General features: G+C 35.5%; 1 protein-coding gene across 10 annotated transcripts in view; it reads left to right on the top strand.

The window, feature by feature from the left end:
- Positions 1 to 22,358, top strand: part of Sur-8 (leucine-rich repeat protein shoc-2) — a 91,693-nt gene that overhangs the window by 2,779 nt on the left and 66,556 nt on the right. The window contains exons 1-2 of one of the 10 annotated variants that reach the window (XM_067763587.1): positions 7,016 to 7,414; positions 7,502 to 7,559. The exons of 1 other annotated variant lie outside the window; for it this stretch is intronic. The gene's annotated coding sequence lies outside the window, so the exon portion shown is untranslated. 8 more of the 10 variants (XM_067763584.1, XM_067763586.1, XM_067763585.1 and 5 more) reach the window with 8 other exon arrangements.

Here is a 22,358-nt window from a genome sequence, read left to right as displayed (position 1 = left end):
CTAAATTGAGTTGTATGAACACCACTAAATTTAAATTGAAATTGTTCAATTTATTTTTCTGTTTGAACATAGTATAAGGTTAGTTCGATCAGCTGTTTTATCTGGTTATGAGTAAGGCACCATTAATTGGCCCTTAAGGAAGTTTAAATTGCTCTGAAGGGCCAATTAATGGTGACTTATCCATAGCCAGATAAAACAGCTGACCGAACTTACCTTATGGAAATCAATGTAATCGGTTAATGGTGCCATACCATAACGCTAAAGCCATAACCATATCATAACCAACCAATTGGATTTTGGTTTTTCGCCATATCCATAACCTAAAAATATTTGAGTTTGAGAATTTATTAACTTTTTGTAGATTTTATTTATTGTTTTGGATATGTTTTGACTAAGAGCCTAATTTTTGTTGTATGTGTTTGTAATTTTTGCGTTTTCTTCATTTTAACGGTTTTCAGGTTAAGGCAACTATACTTACTTAATTGGCGCTTAACCGTCTAAACGGTTATGGCTGTCCAACAAGGCGCGCCAGTCGCTCCTTCACTCCGCCAGCCGGCGCCAATTGGTCACACCAAGGGAGTTTAAATCGTTTTCCACCTGGTCCTTCCAACGGAGTTGGGGCCGCCCTCTACCTCTGCTTCCATAGGCGTGTTCCGATAGAAACACTTTCTTGGCCGGAGCATCATCTTTCATTCGCATAACATGGCCTAGCCAGCCCCGCCGCTGCGTTTTAATTCGCTGGACTATGTTGATGTCTGCGTATAGCTCGTACAGCTCATCATTAAATCTTCTTTGGTACTAAGGCAACTATAACTGATGTCAATTTGGTTATGACTATGGCGTTAGGGTTAAGGAAGTTTAATTGGCCCTTATCACCATAGTCGTAACCATACTTATATCCACCACAAATCACACGCAGAAGATTGTGCATTCACGAGTTCAAAATTGCTTCGTTCTGCGCATCTACGTCACACTTGGCTGCATCAGCGAATGAAAGAAAGAGAGAAAAAAACAAGAGCTAAAGGAAAATGACGTAAAAATTGCTCATAAAAACAGCTGAACTAATGTTTACATGCGCAACGTTCCACCTTCTATATTTCCATCATGCATATCCACAAATCACCTACCGAGATTGCGCATTCACGAATTCATAATTGCTTCGTTCTGCGCAACTACATCATAGTTGACTCTTAAGCGAATAAAAAAAAGAGCGAGAAAAAAGAGCTAAAGAAAAAGAGTCAATTCATACGTCATAAAAAACAGCTGATCCGAGAACAGCCGAGATTGCGCATTCACGAATTCATAATTGCTTCGTTCTGCGCAACTACATCATAGTTGACTCTTAAGCGAATAAAAAAAAGAGCGAGAAAAAAGAGCTAAAGAAAAAGAGTCAATTCATACGTCATAAAAAACAGCTGATCTAATGTTTATATGCGCAATGCGTATGATTTGTGACCCATATCCATAACCATCTCCATTGTGATGGATTAATAGCGCCATAACCTTAAACATCGGACATTTTCAGAAAAATTAGGAAAACGCAAAAAATTACAAACATATTCTACAAAGAATAAGTCTCTTAGTCAAAACGTATCCAAACAATAAATAAAATATACAAAAAGTTAATAAATGCACCAGCTCAAATATTATTAGGTTATGGATGTGGCGAAAAACCAGAAACCAATTGCTTGGCTATGGTATGGTTATGGCTTTAGCGTTATGGTATGGCACCACTAATCGATTACGTTGATTTCCATAAGGTTAGTTTGATCAGCTGTTTTATCTGGTTATGGATAAGTCACCATTAATTGGCCTTTTAAATTGTTTGGCTAGTTTTCGTGTATTCGCAACAGATTTTCCGATTGGTTTTACAAAATATTCAGAATTATCCGTTCAAAGAAAATGCCAAATGAAGCTATCTGATAGATTTCTACCCTCCAGGTAATTAATATAGCTTAATTGGAGATGGTGAAAACTACCCTTGGAATAGCCAATTTTCTTCGAAAACCAAGAACCATCTAGGGGGTCTTCTCCTGGGGGTAGATTCAGTAAGTGTGAGTTTTAAAATCTACACTTTTTCTTCATATAATTTGGAACATGGTTAAACTATATAGTTGGCTCTTCTCTACAGCAACAACATACCTGTGCTCAAATTTTCAAAATCTGGGTGTTGGTGTTAGCCGAATGGAATGGTGAGAAAACATACAACTTTGAAATTTATGCGAGTTGTGGGATAATAATGCGCATAATTAGATGCGTTTGCTGATAACTAGAAAAATGTAAAGCGATTTAAATAATTTTCAAAGCGTTGGTTACATTTTTCTTTTGTCATCTCCTTTTGACAATGCCTACTCCAGTACAATGCAAAAAGAAACCCAGCTGATAAGATGAAAACGAAATAAAAGAAAACCATACAAACTTAACAACTTTTAGTGTGTTCCATTTCCTTCATGTTGGAGTACTCTAACAATACTCCTTTGCAATGCGTTTGCGGACCACCATCAGCCGATCATTGCTCGTTTTTTAACGACCGTGATCACGACACGATGACGATCGAACAGAGTTGCCAAAAGTAAAATATTGCATACAAATAACTGATAATAAAATTTTATTATGGCAACTCTGATAAAATGCAACCACGCACTGGTTTTATGTATACATACTATAGTATAGAGAAATATTAGTTTCTTTATTCACGCAAATGCTAAATAACATAAGAATATTCGTAGTAAAAAATATAAAAGTTGTATTGCCCCTCTTCATTTACCTTCATTTTAAATTAAATTCACTCCGATAATTCTTTCCGACACAATTCCTCTTTAGTACTTTGGCATATGATCCTCTGTGGGTGCTCCATGGAGTACTACAGTGAAAGTACTTTGGAAAGTACTCTCACGTATGTACTCTATGGAATACTCACAATCAAAGCGAGAGTGGGATCACCTACTCCTCTCCTAGGACATCGCAATGTTAATTGGAGCAAATTTTTTGTATGAATACAGATTAGTTTTGGAATACTCCCAAAGGAGTATTCCTTACATTATTTATGGAGTACTCGCGTTGAAGGGTATAGGCCTAGTTTACATATAACGATATTATCTTCATTTGCAACACAAATGCAACAACAATGTGCCATATGGATCAATTTGTTGTATCTGCAAGTTAAATTTCTATCCGTATCTCGATCTCGCCTCATTGGAACGCAACAAGTGCAGGTTTATTAGTGGCGGGAGTTTTGGATGTATATTGGTGTGCACCACAATAATTTTTGATAGCTTTCACCATCAATTTTATTAATCGATCTAGGCTCATCTGTGACGGCATAAAATCACTGACCAATAATTAGAATATCGACAAAAATAAGTGGTGTATATTTATTTTAAACATTATAGGTTATAGTAAACAATGGTACTATTTTTTTTACTGCTGTGGCTAAATATGATTTATTATTAAAGATTTGGGTAGTAGTGCAGTTTATGGTACCCACCGAAATTTGGGCCAAAATTTTCGAGTGAGGTATCAAAGACGCGTATTCACGTCTAGATTAAAGCCCCATTACTCATACTTAGCATAGACTTGACTTGACTTGGCGTAACTTGGCAACTAAAGCTGGAGTCATTGGTGCCGTATGTCGTATCGCTGTATCCGTATCCCTAACGTAATCAACTGTTTATCGTTACGACGGTAAACCAAAACCCAATTGGTTGGCTACGATACGGTTACGACCTTAGCGGCACCAATAATCGATTGCATTGATTCTCATAAGGTTGGTCGAATCAGCTGTTAAAAGGTTACCGATACGGTTACCGATGAAGCACCAATGTCTCCAGCTAAAGCCCCCATTACTGATACTTAGCATAGACTTGACTTGACTTGGCGTAAACTTGGCAACTTAGCCACGATTATACTCCACTTGGCGCATAAAATCTGACATCATAATCAGCGTTGAAATTTATTTTTAAATAAATGTCAATTTGTATGACAAAATGTCAAAATGAAATGGAAACAAACAAATGGCATCTCAAAATGTAAACGTCACTTAGAACTTACATAGAAAATCAAAATTCAACAGACTTCTAAGTCAAGATAAGTTTTGAGTAATCAGTAACATGCAATGTTAATTTAACAGAACTGTAAGTGACAGTTCGCAAGCCAAGTCAAGTCTATGCTAAGTATCAGTAATGGAGCCTTTATCCCTACAAGAAACGCTGACAGTTTTACTAATACACTCACACTTGTAATTGACAATGCTGATCCTGCGATGACGTAAACATTGATACTCAAATTTATGTATGTTCCTTCGTTCGCTCACGCATGTCCGCATGTTCCCGACGACAGCCTATAATCATGAAAAAGGACTCAAACTGGGGAAGCTTCGGACACCTGGTACAGAACAAAAGAACATACAGCAGATACCATTATGCATGTCAGACAGATACATAATTCTCAAAGGAATTTTATGTATGCGAGAACAGTTTATCCGATTTAATCATGTTGTCACTACTGACTGTCATATGACAATCAAATGATTATCACGGTTGTTTTGTTATTTTTTAAATTCCGCCATTTTCAACCGACGAAAACCATATAAAAAATAAGAGAGCATTTCAAAGCTCCATGCTAAAAGAAAAAAAATCGAAAATAATATTAAAAAATACCAAAAGCTGTCGGAATGTATGGGGAGCACTCAAAAAATTGATACGCGAAAAATAATAGTGGTTAGTGGTGATTCATTTTTAAATGTGTTTCCGCATGAGGAAAGCGCTCCTCTGTTGTTTTGTTATTTTCTGAATTTAAATTGAACATTCTGAACTCGAATTCTTATAAAACTATTTACTTTAAACAAATAACAAGCACGTATGCTTTTATCACGTAGAAAATTAAAAACGTAATGAAATAAAGTAAATAAAAAGCAAAAAGCATTGTTTCATTTTTGGCGGAATTTAACAATGGTCATTTATGATAGTATAACAGTCAAACCTGATATCTACAGTAAACTATCATTTATGACACTTTTTGATAGTTAGAGTGTCAGCACTGATCTAGGAAAAGGAATGAGAGTGAGCAGTACGGCTATATACTTAATCAGTAGGCCATGTTGGTGAATAAGGAGACAAAAAATCACACGTACACAGTTGTTTACATCACATTTGCGCAAGTCCCCTTAAGTTTGTGATAGAAAGTTTGTATGAGGCGCTGATCGTTAGGTTGACATTGCTGACAATCAGATGATAGTCATATGATAGTCAGTATTCTTGTAGGGTAGATACGATTATACTCCACTTGGCGCATACAATCTGGCATCATTATCAGCGTTGAAATTTATTTTTAAATAAATATCAATTTGTATGACAAAATGATGTCAAAATGAACGGGAAACAAACAAATGGCATCTGAAAATGTAAACTTCACTTAGAAAATCAAAATTCAACAGACTTGTATGTGAAGTTAAGTGTTGCTAAGTTTTAAGTAATCAGTAACATGCAATGTTCATTTAACAGAACTGTAAGTGACAGTTCTCAAGCCAAGTCAAGTCTATGCTATGTATCAGTAATGGACCCTTAAGAATCCGAAAGCGGAAGCTAACTTTTACCCGTTTAAAAGTTATCCGCGAAAAACAGGTTTGTGTGATAAATATAGTTCCCGCACGTTTACAATCTTTTAAGCGAACACATCACCTTACTTTTTATATTTATAACTCGCACGAATTACCGAAAAAACTATGTTAAATTTCACTAATTTACTTATAATATATAAAAGCAAATATTGCAACAAATTTCTGTCGGAATGAAAACACATGAAAGTGAACAGTGTTGCCAGCTCAGCAACGGTGGTGATTATTTTTGTTGTTTTCTGTTAGGATTCATACAAGGCGGTGGCGGCTCAACATAAATTTAAATAAACATACAATTACATTGTTTTTGTAATTTACTGAATATGTTGCAATTTAATATATTAAAATAGAAGAGAATACGTCTTCAATTTATCGAAATAAAGAGATGCTGGCAAATATTTGGAATTTTCATTTTGGAGCAAGTGCAGAATACATAAAAAAATAAATAAATGTAAGGCGCGATAACCTCCGAAGAGATCTAAGGCCGAGCTTCTCTTCCAATTTGCGTCGTGCTCCTCTTGATTTTTCCCTACAAATTGGCCGGACGGGACCTACATGTTTTATGCCGACTCCGAACGGCATCTGCAAGGCAGATGAGTTTTCACTGAGAGCTTTTCATGGCAGAAATACAATCGGAGCGCTTGCCAGACACTGCCGAGGGGCGACCCCGCTTAGAAAAATTTTCTTCTAATTGAAAAATCTTATTTCTAAAATTTTGATGTTGCTTTGCCCGGGAGTTGAACCCAGGGCATACGGTGTGATAGGCGGAGCACGCTACCATCACACCACGGTGGCCGCCAGAATACATACATTTGTCTAAAAAAAAATAATGCATTGCGTAGCCGGTGTTGGATCGGCTAAGGGTTATTTTTTTAAAGTGCGGCCGAAGGCCGGTACGCAGAAGAGTGTATCACGCAGAAGGACATTATACCACACACCCTGACTTGGCATGGCGTAGCCCAGGGTTATTTTTTATAAGCGCGGCCGAAAGCCGCCTATGCAGGAAGGTGTTCTACGCAGAATTACTGTGCATGGCCACCAAAAAAGAGCTTTTTAAAATTTTTAGTAAATAAAGACTAGAAAAGTTAAAGATATATATACATCAGATGAAAGGTACTTTTTTAAGTTATTTTTCGATTTTTTAATTTTTGAAATCCATTCAATAGTTTCGGAGATATTTTGATTTTAAAAATTCATAATTTCGCCTTTTGACATGGAATTACCCCAAACCTTTCATTTGCACCAAAAAAGAAATATACCGTTGGAATCAGCATAAGATTCTCTAAAGTCCGATTTTTTATTTTGTGTATTCTGCACTTAAGCCATTTAAATTTATGTTGAGCCGCCACCGCCTTGTGTTAATCCTAACAGAGAACAACAAAGGTAATTTCCATCGTTGCTGAGCTGGCAACACTGTTCACTTTCATGTGTTTTCATTTGGACAGACATTTTTTGCAATGTTTGTTTGATATTTTACAAATTAGTGAAATTTAACATGATTTTTTTGTTAATTCGTGCAAATTACATTATGTTGATATACTAAATATAAAAAGTAAAGTGATGTGTGCGCTTAAAAGATTGTAAACGTGCGGGAACAATATGTATCACACAAACCTTTTTTTCGCGGATAACTTTAAAACGGATAAAAAAAAGTTACTTCCACTTTCGGATTCTTAATCTAGGCGTGAATACGCGTCTTTTGATACCTCACTCGAAAATTTTGGCCCAAAATTTCGGTGGATACCATAAACTGCACTAGTACCTTTTTGAGTGCCTCTTCAATGGTTAACTTAACATTTGGTAATTCTTTACTAAAGCTCACAACTGCTAAAACTTGTCCAAAAATATCGGGAGAGGTGTCAAAATACGTGCTTGGCTTAAGTGCAGTATACGGACAATTCCAAAATCAAAAAATGAAGTATGAGGATTGATAGACATGGCCAAGGTGAGTATAACTACACAATTTTGTTTGTGGGCAAATGACAATAACAGGAGTTATTAAGGGTCAAAGTTCATATGAAGCATTTTTTTTAAATCTAAATTTCTCTTTAAGTATCGAACCGATTTTCAAAATTTTATTTTTTGTATTCCTATCCCGTAAAATACTTGAAAAATTTGATGCTATATTTACTAAGTAAATTACGCATATTTATTTGTACATATGTATGTATGTGTATGTATATTGAAATAAAGCCAGTATGTTGTAATTTTATTAGGCTGTACCTAAAAACGCGCAAAAGAGTGTGTACCGTGGCATGCTGCCACGGTTCAGGCAACCACCCGGACTTGGCATGGCGTAGCCCAGGGTTATTTAAATAAGCTCGGCCGAAGGCCGCCAACTCGGAAAGGTGTTCTGCACATAAAGGAAACAAATACCACGTGTTCTGCGCAGAATTACTGTTAATTTGTCCAAAATTAAGTTTTGGTATACCAGGAACAGGACACTTGGTATTGCACTGATGGGACTAAGGATATTATATATAATTTTAAATGAAAGCTTAAATTATTTCCCATCTACCAAACTATATTTTCATATATTTAATACAGCAATTAAATTTAAAAAAAATTTAGTTTTTAAAAATTTTGATATGTTTTTTAAAAAATTATATTATTTCAGGAAACTCTTTGCAGTTATATACTTAAGATATACATCAAATGAAAGGTATTGGAAATACATATCCAACGACGTCAAAATCGGTTCGATACTTTAGAAGTAATTTAGATTAAAAAAAAAGCTTATTATGAACTTTGACCTTTAATAACTTTTGTTGTTGTTTGCCCAACAAAAAAAATATACCGTTATGTTTCTTTTATTAATACCTATCGATCTCAATTTTTCGTTTTTTTATATCAGCATTGTCCGTATACTGCACTTGTTCCGACGTGCTGTGGACCCGGGATCACGAACACGAAGGCGGAAATTGGAAATTTTATTTCTTTTCGGAGATATTTGCAAACAAAATTGAAAATTTTCATGTGGTTGTTGTAAATTTGATGACCGATATAGTTTTGGTCTCCAAACCGGTGTTGGACCCACCCAGGGTAATTTTTTATAAGCGCGGCCGAAGGCTGCCAATGCAAAAAGGTGTTCTGCGCAAAGATGCTATGGATCCCACCCCCGGTTTCGGAGCGTTCCGGGCCATTTTTCGGTTTTTTGGAAATATCTTTTCACAGAAATAAAATTCTTAATTTCCGCTTTCGGATTCGTGGTGCTGGGATCAAGATGCGTCTTTTGACACCTCTCTCGATATTTTTGGGCGCGTATTAGCAGTATAATTACCCTACACTCTTTAATGTTTATAAAACTTCAAATAACTATTTGTAGATCCTACAATTTAATTCGCTTTAAGTTTTTTATAGAATTTTTATTTTATTATAAAAATCAAGAAATTGTTTTTAACATTTAAAGAGTTATAATTTTAATTTAATTTAATATATTTATTTAAAGTCGACGCAAACACAAAGCGGTCGACTAATTATTGTAATAGACAGATATATATGTAAATACAGAGCCATTCTTAATATTAAAAAATTTAAAAAAGGTACATAGAAAATTAGTATGTTATAAACATTTTATTAATATTATAATTTTTCTTTTTTATTACGTCGTTTTAAGCCTAAAACATAGATTATTACAAATTATAAATACATTTTAATAATAATAGGATTTCTAGCGTTTGGGGTGTCGGAATGCATGAGATTAGATTAGATTATTTATTTATTACGGCCAGAAGCCTAATTCGTAAATTTGAAAATATTACAGTTTTTTATCTTATAGCTAAGGTTTTACAATATTCATATAATTTTGTTTTAAATACTGTTATTTGGTTGCAACTTTTTATATCCATAGGCAGATCATTGTAACTTTTCAGACCCTTGTAGAAAATGTTCTATTGATCAATTTCAGTTCTAAAAAACGGCAATTTGAAATTACGTTTGCTCCTCGTATTTATGTTGTGAGTTTGCTCAACTAATGCTATATTTTTATTTAAATACTCAGGTACATTTCCATGTTTGATATTAAATATGAATTTCATGGAGTGGACCGTTCGTGTATCTCTAGGTTTCTGAAGAATAAATCTCATTCATCTATTTTGAAGCTTTTGGAGCTTGTCTACTTCTTTGTCCGATATTATGAATAGAATGGACGGGGAGTACACGAAGTGCGGTTCTATAACTGATTTATATAAGATTATTTTGTACTTTTTGAATGAATTTAGTTGTTCTCTGCATCACTCCTATTTTATTAGCAACTTTTTGTTAATTGTATAATTTTTATGACCTTCAAATTTGAGTTTATTATCAATTACACTGGACCACGAATTTCAACTTTTTCTCTTTACCAGAAACGCCGTTATGAAATTCGTATGTAAAATCACCCCCTGATTTCGAAAATTTAGTTCATTTTTGATTCTATGGTACGGTTTTTGAGATATTTGCAATTTACCGTTATTCGAAAAAACCAAAAAGATGGCTCCCTTTAATTACGTATATCTCACGAACGGGTAAAGCAATTGCAAAAAAGTTTACAGAATCGGAAAGACGATAAAATTTTCTATGAATACATCATACATTGTTTTTTGCTCAACCAGACAGTTTTCGAGATATTAGCTTATCATTTCAGATTTTTGTTTTTTTTATGAAAAAATATGAAAAAAATTACTTTTTGCGAGGGGATATTATCCGGATAAACGAATAACACCATAACAATGATAATACTTTTTCTTTACATAAATCAAATAGTACTTTTAATACTCGAATTGTTTTATATTAGGTAGAGAGGTTGCATCGAAAAGAAGAGTGATTGGGTTCGAAACCTGCTGTAGGCAGGTAGTTATAAACATGTATTTCCGTCACTTATGGGTAAGTATGCAGGTAGATTTTCAAAATTATAAGACACAAAAAAATTTTTAAAGCCTACATCTAAAGCAGGTAGTATTTTCTTTTCCCGGCTTCGTATAAAAAGGAACCTTTCTGTCTAGGTCAGATTTGATTTTTTCAATTTTATTCTTGTTCCGAGTATAAATATGTGTTAATGCGCCTTGAAACTTCATAACATCTGCAAGGCTCGCCGAAGATAGTTCAGTTCATAAGTCAAATTTCAAAACCGTGATTTATTATAAAAAATAAAATGAGTAAAAGGAAGCGAGAATTTGTTTGTAATAACGATCCAGATATGTTCTGTTTCATGTGTGGCCAATATACTATCATAAGGCGACGACGAGTATTCTCAGATCATATGAAAACTTTATACTCCAAGTATTTTGGCATTGAGCCTAAAATGCTGAAAAACCATGGACACCGAACACTTTGTGTACATCGTGTCGAGTAGAATTGATTCAGTCGGAATCAGGACAACAAATAAAATTTGATACACCAATGATATGGAGAGAACCTACTTGCCATTCAATAGAGTGTTATATTTGTCAAACAAAAGTAGTTGGCATTGGAAGATCAAGAAGAGTAACCTATGCCAGCGTACCTACAGTGACATTACCAGTACTACATTCAACGGCAGTTGCGAATCCAGTTCCATTGTCAACAGTAATATCTGAGTGCGGGGAATCAAGTTGTACTGAATTTCGCATGGGAAACGAGAGAAACGTTCTGTCACAAGCACAACTTAATGATTGGATAAGAGATTTGGAACTATCCAAGGAAAAGGCCGAAATCCACGCTTCTCGTATGCAACAATTTAAATTTGTGTCATCCGATGTTAAGGTGATATATTGTAGAACTCGTCACGAACAATTTTCCAAACACTATACCAAGAAAGACAGTATATGCTACTGCAACGACATTCCTGGTTTATTCAAAGAGTTTGGTCAAACATATTGTAACGAATTTGCTGCAAATCCTCTTATTTGCCCCTTTTGCTAGGTTCGTATCGCTAAACTGTTGAATAAATAACTCCAATATTGAATAATGCAAAAATGGCCTTTATTAAAATGCTTCACAATAACACTCAAACTGTGCAACGAATAGCTTAATAACCAAACTGATAGCTCAAATGAAACTCCACTATTCAAAATAATACTGCTATTGCTCGCTAGATATCGTGTTAATCAAACTGCTTGACAACTCAAATCAAACTGAATTACTTCTTACTCGCCTGCACCGCTTTTATAGTTTACGCTGCATACTTCTAGGCTCTTCGATTTCCAGAAGTTACTAGTTGTTTCGGCTACAAAATCGCCAGCCACAACTACGTGCACAAATTATTGCCCTCTCGTGTGACCACTGAGATAAGATATATGCATGTGTTTGTGCATTGCCGCTCCGCTGCTCGTATACGTACATATGTGTAGACGCAATTATTTATTCGTTTATGTAAACACATAAAGATTGAATTATTGATGTGAATGTTTGTAGTTTACAGTCTCTCGCGCGCACATAGCCGTATAAGTAAATGCATCTGTGTGTGACATCTCTCTGGGCTGCCTTATATATGTGTATACTTGATTTGATTATTAACGTAAATACTGCTTGGCATGGCCTTAGCATCGCCTTAGTGATGGGATAACTTAGGGGTGGTAATATCCGTGACACTGCCCTCCACCTAAGTCTGATCGTCCCGATCAGACAAATCTCTCGATCTAAACGCTGCTAGCATCGCCAAATGTACCACTCTTCTACTTCCTGGTTTCTCAATGCTTTGTATGCGGTAGATGGTATCACTGATCTTCTTCACAACCTTGTACGGGCCTTCCCAACTGCACCGAAATTTGGATGGAACACCTTTCCGCCGGTGAGGGTTGTATAACAGTACCAAATCTCCCGCCAAGAAACCTTTCGAATTATTGTTCTCATGGTACCTGTGTTTCATCGTACCACTCAATACCTTGGTTCGTTCCTTCACACTCTGTTGTTTGGCCAATGAACTACTTCGTAGAGCTTGAGCTTCACGGATTGGCTTCGCATAATCAGTATCGTTCCCACATTTCACAACAGTAGTGCGCTCTGGCTTGAAAGTACCCTCGCATTCTTTCTCGGAAATTCGTTGCTTCGTTTTTCTGCGTCGTTTAGGTTTTTTCAATGCCAGTGTTTCTCTCGCAGGTACTTTTGATTTTGATTTATTTGGCCCATTCGATCTATCAACCTTTGCCTTTGACTTTCGTGGTCTCTGTCGAGCCTTTTCCACCAGTACCCGATTACTGCTGAACCCTTTTTCCAAACTAAAGTTAAGTGGTATTTCCTGGTTCTTATAGCGCATAATTTTCCTCCGCATATCGATCCTGACGTCATGGTCAACCAAGAAGTCCACTCCCAATATGACTTCATCAACGATCTCCGCTACAACGAATTTGTGTAGAACCATGACTTTTCCAATTAATACCTCACATACCACTTCGCCTTGGACTTCATTATACTCGCCTGTGACCGTACGCAACCTTGCTCCAGGTAATGACTTTACTCTCCTGTAGACCAAATCAGATCGAATCAAGGAATGAGATGCGCCCGTATCTACAGTCAGTACACGTTCCTTGCCATCCAGCTTTCCTTCGACGGCAAGACTGCTCGATTTTCTTCCAATTTGCGACACAGATATCACAGGACATTCAATAGCTGGGGCAAGTCTTCGTTCTTTAAATGTGACACGCTTTTGCTCATCTCCTCCAGCTTTGCGTTTACGGCCACCAACATTGTTGGAACTATGAGGGCCAAGATCGCAATGACGTGCAATGTGACCGGACTTCCCGCATTTGAAGCATTTGATAACTTTTTCACTCCGCTTTTGCGATCCTTTCCGCGCCTCCAATATTGCGTCTACCCACTCTGGCCTTTCTACTTCCACACGATGAGCTTTGTATGCTGGTTTACTCAATAATGACGCCGTTTCCTGGGTCAATGCATGGGATACCGTTTCAGAAAATGTTTGCTTTGGGTTCGCGTATGTGGCTCGCTTCGTTTCGACGTCCCGTATGCCATTTATAAAGCTCTGAATCTTCACTCTTTCCGTGTATTCCACGGGTGCATCCGCATTTGCAAGATGAGCCAATCTTTCAATGTCCGAAGCAAACTCCTGCAAAGTCTCGTTAGCTTTTTGGTAGCGGTTTTGCAATTCTATTTGAAATATCTGTTTCCTGTGTTCGCTTCCGTATCGCCGTTCTACAGCAGCCATCAATGCGTCATAACTGTTCCGTTCGTACTCTGGAATAGTCTGTAAGATTTCCGCGGCAGGCCCTTTCAGTGCCACGAACAGAGCTGCAACTTTATCTTCAGCATTCCATTGGTTCACTGCGGCGGTCTTCTCAAACTGTAGCTTAAAGACCTGAAAAGGAACAGAACCGTCAAAGGATGGTGTCTTTACCTTTGGATTACTCGTTGAAACTGCTGGGCGATTTAGTTGCAACTGCTCGATACGTCCTCTCAAAGCATCCACCTCGGCCTCGATTTTATCCTGTCGACCACTGAAGCCTTCATGAAACTGGGTTAGTTTTTCTTCCATATGCGCTTCCAGTTTAGATGATATACGGACTTCCTGCTCTTCTAGTTGTGTGGAGATCTGAGATGATATCTGTGCTCAAATTTGTGAAATACGCGTTTCTTGTGCTTCAATTTTCGATGTTATTTCTGACGACATTTCTGCAATACGTGTCTTCTGTTCTTCCATCTTGGATGTTATACGGTTCTCCTGGGATTCTAGTTGAGATGCCATATTTATCTTTTGTTCTTCCAGTTGAGATGCCAGTTGAGATGTTATATCTGTCTTTTGCGATTCCAGTTGAGAAGCCACTGTCGATGTTTGAGCAGATATTGCAGCCAAAATCATGTTCAAGTCTGTGCTCGTAACTGTCTGCGATGTTTCGTTTTTCTCTTCAATTTTTGTTACTTCCTCACCATCAAGATGAAAGTCATACTCTTCCACATCAATTCCTTCCGCTCCCATTGCCTCTCGTAGCCGTGCCTGAAGTTCAAGTTTAACGCCGCTTGTATTCAATCCACGGCTCTCCAACTCCTTCTTTAGTTGCTGGATCTTCAATTCACTGAACTTTGCCATGTCCTTGTTGTCCTCCGGAATTTATTCAACAATTCCTCTTCTGACACCAATTGTAACGAATTTGCTGCAAATCCTCTTATTTGCCCCTTTTGCTAGGTTCGTATCGCTAAACTGTTGAATAAATAACTCCAATATTGAATAATGCAAAAATGGCCTTTATTAAAATGCTTCACAATAACACTCAAACTGTGCAACGAATAGCTTAATAACCAAACTGATAGCTCAAATGAAACTCCACTATTCAAAATAATACTGCTATTGCTCGCTAGATATCGTGTTAATCAAACTGCTTGACAACTCAAATCAAACTGAATTACTTCTTACTCGCCTGCACCGCTTTTATAGTTTACGCTGCATACTTCTAGGCTCTTCGATTTCCAGAAGTTACTAGTTGTTTCGGCTACAAAATCGCCAGCCACAACTACGTGCACAAATTATTGCCCTCTCTTGTGACCACTGAGATAAGATATATGCATGTGTTTGTGCATTGCCGCTCCGCTGCTCGTATACGTACATATGTATGTGTAGACGCAATTATTTATTCGTTTATGTAAACACATAAAGATTGAATTATTGATGTGAATGTTTGTAGTTTACAGTCTCTCGCGCGCACATAGCCGTATAAGTAAATGCATCTGTGTGTGACATCTCTCTGGGCTGCCTTATATATGTGTATACTTGATTTGATTATTAACGTAAATACTGCTTGGCATGGCCGTAGCATCGCCTTAGTGATGGGATAACTTAGGGGTGGTAATATCCGTGACAATATGATTCAAAAGACTGGGGACCTACTCTGTATTGCGATGCGAAAGAAAAAATACGCGAAATCGCAAAATCGGTACTCTGTATCTTGACATTCGCATGTATATTTTGACTTTCGCATTCACATTTTGCCCATTCGCAATTTTTCTCCCTTTTCGCATTGCCGGCACTCTGTAAAGCGAAAGCGAATGTCAAACAGCATTCATTTTCGCATTTTTCTTGCTACAAGTAATAGGCATTCGCATTGTTCAAATATGTAAGTATTAATTGATGATTTTATAAATTGATATCTTTATATTCATTTAAAAATATATAGGACAACTCGAGAAAACAAAACAAACACAAAAGCAACAATTTGTAATCCTAGTGGACTTAAAATACATAAATAAATAACAATTAAATCGAAACCACTTTTTTATAAAGCATTTCTATTTGAAATCATGTCATTTTTATTTGTTCTCTGATACAACTAGCAATATTTCCCATTCTATGATTTTCCACGTTTTCTGTATTTATCACGTTCACTTCTTCCAGTTCAATTTCTGAACTGGGAGGATTTCTTCTTTTAAATCAATCCTTTCTTCATTTAAATCGTTCCATAATGCTACAGAATCCTTCTTTTAATTTGTTCAACAAAAATTAATCCTTTGCCGAAATTGTAATCGCCTTGTTTCTTTTGTTCTCTTTCTTTGAGTTTGGTCAGTGATGCATACTCAAGCAAAAAATTAAGGAAAAATAAAAAAGCGACATTGTTAGCGATGCGATAGCGCTACAGAGTTCCAATTACCTTTCGCATCGCAATTTATTTTCGCATCGCACTGCCTTTCGCATCGCAATACAGAGTAGGCCCCCTGGCGATTGTTCATAGACAGCAATAAACAGAGTTTGAAGGCTGTATTATTGCATATTTGTAACAAAAAGCCTTCTATCCCGATCGTACATGCAGTAAATACAAAGGAAACGCAAAAACCACTCAAATTTATCAAATATGAAGAGCATGATTGGAAAATATGTTCGGATCTCAAAGTCGTTGCAATGCTATGCGGTCTACAAAGTGGCTACACCAAGCACTGCTGCTTCCTTTGCAAGTGGGATAGCCGAGCTCGTAGGGACCACCACGTCAGAAAGGATTGGCCGGAAAGAGTCGAGTTTACCGTTGGTGTGGATAACATCAAATACACCCCTCTTGTCAAGAAAGAGAAAATCATACTTCCACCCTTACAAATCAAGCTCGGTCTCATTAAAAACTTGGTTAAGGCTTTGGACAAAGAAGGCGAAGCATTCGATTATATGAAAACAATTTTTCCAGATATTTCTCAAGCCATGATAAAGGAAAGTATTTTTGTTGGAGCACAAATAAAAAAGTTGATCAACAGTAATCAATTCAAAAGACTACTCTCATCAGTTGAGGCAGCAGCGTGGGAACCCTTTGAAAAGGTCGTTGCTTCTTTTCTCGGTAGACACAAAAGCCCTAACTACGAGCAGATAGTGAACGACTTATTCAATAATTATGCGAAAATGGCTTAAAGGCTTATTAAAATTAGTTTCCCAAAATTCTATAACTTCTTTACCTAACTAATATTTTCTTTCCAGGCGTAAATATGTCCTTAAAAATTCACTTTATTCACTCACATTTGAGCTTTTTTCCGGCAAATCTTGGCGACGAAAGTGACGAACATGGCGAAAGGTTTCATCAGCAAATGAAATTAATTGAGAATCGATATCAAGGATTCTGGGACGTCGCAATGATGGGTGATTACTGCTGGTTTCTCATAAGAGAAACCGATCCTAAACTGAATAAGCGTCAAAGTAGAACACATAATTATTTCGACTACATAGTAAAATCAAATTAAGATAAAGATTGTTAGAATATAGTATAAACATAAATAAATTAAAAAAAAAGTTGAAAATATGGGAAATTTCATTCATAAATTGAACTTTTAACTAAATAGAAACAGAGCATAGCTAGATATTTCACTCTTCTTTATACCATACATACGTTTTGAGGTATACGTTGAAATTGCCCAACCTGGGTATTTTTATTTGATCGCTTATAACTTACGTAGTTTTGCATCGATTTTCTTCGATGGTAGCTTATCTTTTTTTTAGACAGAGCTTTACGTAAAGAAAAAAAATCTGGAAAAAAGTTGTGGTTTTGGAATGCTGCCCTCGCAAAGAGTAATTTTTTCCACATTTTTTCATAAAAAAAAACAAAAATCTGAAATTATAAGCTAATATCTCGAAAACTATCTGGTTGAGCAAAAAACAATGTATTTTGCATTTATAGCAAATTTTATTGTCTTTCCGATTCTGTAAACTTTTGCAATTGCTTTACCCGTTCGTGAGATATACGTAATTAAATGGAGCCACCTTTTTGGTTTTTTCGAATAACGGTAAATTGCAAATATCTCAAAAACGGTACCATAGAATCAAAAATGAACTCGATTTTCGAAATCAGGGGGTGGCTTTACATACGAATTTCATAACGGCGTCTCTGGTAAATTTTGGCCGTCGACCAGTGTTATTATTCCTAAGTATGTTATACTGTTAACTCTTTGTATGATCTCATCATTTATTTTTAGTTCGGCTATATCCTCCTCATTGATATTCCTCCTTGTTATTATCATATATTTAGTTTTATTTATGTTTAGTTTCAGTCTATTACCACACAACCATTTATACAAGTTATTTAGCTCATGTTGCATTTTGGCAAGTGCAGTATTAATATTATTTTCACTTATCATAATTAATGCATCATCCGCAAAAAGTCTAATTTCACAACCTTCGATAGCATTGACTATGTCATTTATGTATATAAGAAATAATATAGGTGCCAATATTGATCCTTGAGGTAACCCTATTGGTACCTCTAATTCATCCGACGTCACAGCATTTATAACTGTTTTCTGCTTTCTCTGCTTCAAATAGTTGCGGAACCATTTAAGTTCAATATCAGTTATGCCAATCCGTTGCATTTTTTTTTATTAATATCTCTCTATCCACCGTTTCAAAAGCTCTTTTGAGGTCAAGGAAAACTGAAACCACTACTTTTTTGTTGTTTAGCTCTTCTTTCCAATCAGATATCACCAAGTTCAGCGCTGTCTCACAGGAATGTTTTTTCCTAAATCCTCACTGTTGGTAGACTAGTATATTATTTACTTCAAGATGATTCACCAACTGATTGTTAACAACGACTTCGAGAATTTTAGCATCACTTGGCAGTGTATTTATGGATCTAAGTTCTTCAGGTTGCATTGTCTTTTTACCTTTTTCCACAGGTATTATTGTTGACGTTTTCCACATTTCAGGTACCACACCATCTTCTAAGCTGTTATTGATTATTTGAGCATAGAAATATCCGGTATACGATATACAATCTTTTAGTACACCTTCGGATAGCAGTTTTCTTCCACCTATTTTATATTTAAAGTCTGTTAGGATATTAATAACATCATCGCTGGTAATTTCAGCAAACTTTAATTTTGAATGGACTTGTGTATCCTCTAGTGCTACTTGGCAGGTTTCGATGTTATTATTAATTGCAATCACACTGTTTACAAAAAATCTATTTAGACCATTCGCCAGATCGGTTTCGTTTTCAACCAGTATGCCATCCAGTATCACCTTTTTTATCCCTTCGTTATCTTTAGTTTGGTTAACCGTTTGTTTGAGATATTTCCACATTTCTTTAGCATTATATTCATTCAAAATGATTTTATTCTCCATATACTTTATTTTTTTTAATTTGACTAATTTTTTGTATGACCTTTTTTTCAATTTTTATATTCATCCCACTCTCCAGTTTGCAACGCACGCGTGCACATATTGTATTTATATTTATTCATTTGTGCCAATTTTCTGTCATACCATTTATTCATTAACTTGATATGCACTTCTTTCTCGTAGGTTAAACTTTCCATAGCCTGAATCATTATATTATTAATTAATTCGACTTTTACATCGATTGATAAGTTTATAGTAAAGTTGAAGTTAAATGATCTAAGGATGCTTATTAAAATATCACTATTATATTTGTCCCATGCTATGATTTTCTTGGTCAGTCTCATCTTGTATGCTTTGGACGTTTTAATATTAAATTTTATAGTTTCATGATCAGATATTTTGTATTCCTGCAAATTATTACAGAGAATTTCATCCGAGTTTGAAAATAATAAATCAATTTTCGATTCACTTGTATCTGTGATTCGCGTATTAAATTCTATTTTTTGGCTTATCCCCATCACAGAAAATATCTCATTTAATTTAGTACTATATGTTGAAATGCAGTTCATGTTAATATTAAAATCACCGACTACTATATTATGGTTACATTTTTCATATTTATCAATTAGAATTTCATTTAGGTATTCAACAAAAGCTGCATCACTAGTGCTCGGCGAGTGGTACAGAACTCCAATCTGCCACTTTTTATCAACCTTCTTCAGTTTTATTACAATGCACCATACGTTTTCATTTATGTTATCATTATAGATTACTTTAACATCAATTGTACTATGTACATAAACTAACACACCTCCTGTGTGCCTACTATGGGAATCACATCTTATCATTTATAGGTTGCTATTTTTAATTCATTGTCTAGAATATCTTTGGTTGTACATGTTTCAGAGCACAGTATGATGCCTGGTCTAAGAACTTCCGCCAACACTTCCAACTCTGATTTGTTAGCTACTAGGCTATTTATGTTTAAATAGATGCATTTAAAGTCATTGTTGATGTCCTTTGTGGATCTTTTTTGGTGCTTTGATACTCTACGTTGCATAACATTAGCATGGTCCAGGTGAGCCAGTGGCCTGATTGTTAGTTGCTAATATCCTAGCCTTTGTTTTTTTACATTTAAGCGTTTTAAGTAGACAGGGCAATGTCTGCTATTGCACGGGTGATTGGTATCAAGCCATAGATTTAATTTCTCATTAGCTCTAATACAATTTATGCACATGTTTTTTGGTTGTTCCTTTCACTCCATGGGTTTATACCCAAGCATTTGCTACATACATCTTCATTTTTGCATTCACTAGCTATATGGTTGTATCCTTTACATTTAAAACGCATTGTTATATCCACACCATCGTATACTTTGCACCTTTCCTATCCTATATTCAGTTTATCTAATTTTAACGCTTCAGTAAATATTTCCCCATCCACATCAACTATTGCATTATAATAATTTTTGTGACTAACTTTAACATTATATTGCTTAATAATTTTTACTTCACCCTGTTCAAAGCATTAATTTTGTTTTCGTACACATTCAGTTAATTCATCACCATTCTTTTCAAATTGCATACCTGTTATAAATAGTCTTGGTTTATATTCACGAGGTATCTTTATCTCATATTCATTGCTAATTTCTTTGTCCATTATTTCTTTTATTTTGTCTCTTTCATTTTCATCAACACTATCGATCACCATAATACCATTATTACCAGCTTTAATATCTTATATCTTTAGTTCCTTAGGATTAATTTTATTGTTTAAATCTTTCTTGGTTTTTTTCACACGATTGTTTTACTTTCGGTTTCACAATATTAGGAGTACGTTTCTTTAATTCAGACACTGTAGTATCTTTGCTTTTGTTTTCACCTTTTTTATTATTATTTTTCATTACTTCTGCATATGACAGCCCTTTTTCCTTATTATTACTACTAATTTTCTTTATTTCGTTACATACCTTTTCATTGTCTTTACCAATTATTTCAGTTTTATTTTTCACTTCTTCTATCATTTCATATAAGCTTTTTATCTCACCAATTTTTTTTTCAAAAAGCTTTTGTGATCTTTCCAAAGTTGCTACTCTTTGAGTATATCGACCCTCTACAGCTTCCGATCAGCACGGGAACTGGTGGTCCCAACGGGCGAGTCTTGGAGTCATATCATTGGGAGGTTGGAAGGACGTGTTCTCAATCCTGCCCTACTCCAAGACGTATGATTACACAGTTTTATTATTTATGCTGTCGGAATCCATTTGATTCCGGTCAACCCAAAAGCTAGCAGCTCAGCAGAATGAGCCACTCCTATCGGACGGTTGGAAAGGACGTGTTTCCAATCCTCCCTGTACCAGCTTTTATGTAAACATAATTAATTATAATATATCATTGTTGTAGGAATATACGTGATTCACATGAACACTCTAACTGTTTGTCTGGGGCGATATTTTCAGGAATTCTTTCCTAATTTGATTGCGAGCGATATATGTATTTGACCTGATGCATAAGGTTCCTCTGTGTCTATTTGGATTGCCGTGTACGCTCAAGGATCAGTAACATGAAATACAGATACAAAATATTTTATCTTATTGGAAGGGTTTTGCAATATTCTAATAAACTTTTTTTGAAGGTTTTTAAGTTTTCACAATTTTTAACATGATTAGGTAGTTCATTAAAACATTTCAGGCCTTTGTAAAATATATTTTCTTGTCCATTTCTGTTTTGAGAAGAGGTAATCTAAAATTATTATTTTCTCTGATTATGTAAGAATGGGTTTCATTCACATAAACAAGTTTTTCACTTAGGTAGGCTGGTAATTTACCATGCTTGATATAAAATACAAATTTCATACTATGGTAAAATATCAACTGTTTCACGCTCAGCCAGTTTAGTGCATCAAGAATACTCTTTATGGAAGTGTCGTACCTCACTTTCAATATAAATCTCATAGCTTGTGTTTCATTGGCAATAAAGAATATTGTAGGGCAATATAAGAAGTACGGTTCTATGATGGATCTATAAACTTTCAACTATATTTCTTACTAATAAGTTTACACGATCTCTTCCAAAATCCAATTTTTTTGCCCATTTTGGCAACAATATAATCAATATGATCTGTAAACCTCAGTTTATTGTCAATCAGGATCCCTAAGTACTTAAATATTTTGACATCCTCAATGCTCGTATTCATTATTTTTAGATCTAAATTAAGTGATTCTCTATTGGTCGTCCTAGATAAAACCATGAACCA

The sequence above is a fragment of the Eurosta solidaginis genome, chromosome 1 (genome assembly GCF_040869045.1).
Source record: "Eurosta solidaginis isolate ZX-2024a chromosome 1, ASM4086904v1, whole genome shotgun sequence".
NCBI classification, from domain to species: domain Eukaryota; kingdom Metazoa; phylum Arthropoda; class Insecta; order Diptera; family Tephritidae; genus Eurosta; species Eurosta solidaginis.
Note: the sequence above shows the minus strand (reverse complement) of the source record. Positions and strands in the feature narration are given on the sequence as shown.